This window comes from Arachis ipaensis, chromosome B4, assembly GCF_059453495.1.
Source record: "Arachis ipaensis isolate K30076 ecotype BB chromosome B4, ASM5945349v1, whole genome shotgun sequence".
Taxonomy (NCBI): domain Eukaryota; kingdom Viridiplantae; phylum Streptophyta; class Magnoliopsida; order Fabales; family Fabaceae; genus Arachis; species Arachis ipaensis.
Window position 1 is genome coordinate 92,051,359 of NC_142439.1, and position 1,222 is coordinate 92,052,580.

Sequence of the window (1,222 nt, forward strand, 5' to 3'; positions counted from 1 at the left end):
CCGAAAATAATAATAATACAAGGAGAATGCTTGGTGACTTCACTGCACCTAATTCCAATTTACATGGAAGAAGCATCTCAATTCCTGCCATTGGAGCAAACAATTTTGAGCTAAAGCCTCAATTAGTTTCTCTGATGCAGCAAAACTGCAAGTTTCATGGACTTCCATCTGAAGATCTTTTTCAGTTCTTAACTGAATTCTTGCAGATCTGTGATACTGTTAAGACTAATGGAGTAGATCCTAAAGTCTACAGGCTCATGCTTTTCCCTTTTGCTGTAAGAGACAGAGCTAGAGTGTGGTTGGACTCCCAACCCAAAGATAGCCTAAACTCTTAGGATAAGCTGGTCACGGCTTTCTTAGCCAAGTTCTTTCCTCCTCAAAAGCTGAGCAAGCTTAGAGTGGATGTTCAAACCTTCAGACAGAAAGAAGGTGAATCCCTCTATGAAGCTTGGGAGAGATACAAGCAATTGACCAAAAAGTGTCCTTCTGACATGCTTTCAGAATGGACCATTCTGGATATATTCTATGATGGTCTGTCTGAATTAGCTAAGATGTCATTGGATACTTCTACAGGTGGATCCATTCACCTAAAGAAAACGGCTGCAGAAGCTCAAGAACTCATTGACATGGTTGCTAATAACCAGTTCATGTACACTTCTGAGAGGAATCCTATGAGTAATGGGACGCCTCAGAAGAAGGGAGTTCTCGAAATTGATACTCTGAATGCCATATTGGCTCAGAATAAAATATTGACTCAGCAAGTCAACATGATTTCTCAGAGTCTGAATGGATTACAAGCTGCATCCAACAGTACTCAAGAGGCATCTTCTGAAAAAGAAGCTTATGATCCTGAGAACCCTGCAATAGCAGAGGTAAATTACATGGGTGAACCATATGGAAACACCTATAATCCCTCATGGAGAAATCACCCAAATCTCTCATGGAAGGATCAACAAAAGCCTCAACAAGGCTTTAATAATGGTGGAAGAAACAGGTTTAGCAATAGCAAGCCTTTTCTATCATCCACTTAGCAACAGACAGAGAACTTTGAACAAAATACTTCTAATTTAGCAAACTTAGTCTCTGATCTATCTAAGGCCACTGTGAGTTTCATGAATGAAACAAGGTCCTCCATTAGAAATTTAGAAGCACAAGTGGGCTAGCTGAGTAAAAGAGTCACTGAAATCCCACCTAGTACTCTCCCAAGCAATACAGAAGAAAA

General features: G+C 40.2%; 1 non-coding gene across 1 annotated transcript; it reads right to left on the minus strand.

Annotated features, from left to right (window-relative positions):
* Window positions 1-389: 389 nt before the first annotated feature.
* LOC148568365 (small nucleolar RNA R71) lies at window positions 390-497 on the minus strand. Its single transcript, XR_015883017.1, has one exon. It is a non-coding gene; the product is annotated as a small nucleolar RNA R71 (small nucleolar RNA).
* Between the last annotated feature and the right edge of the window lie 725 nt (window positions 498-1,222).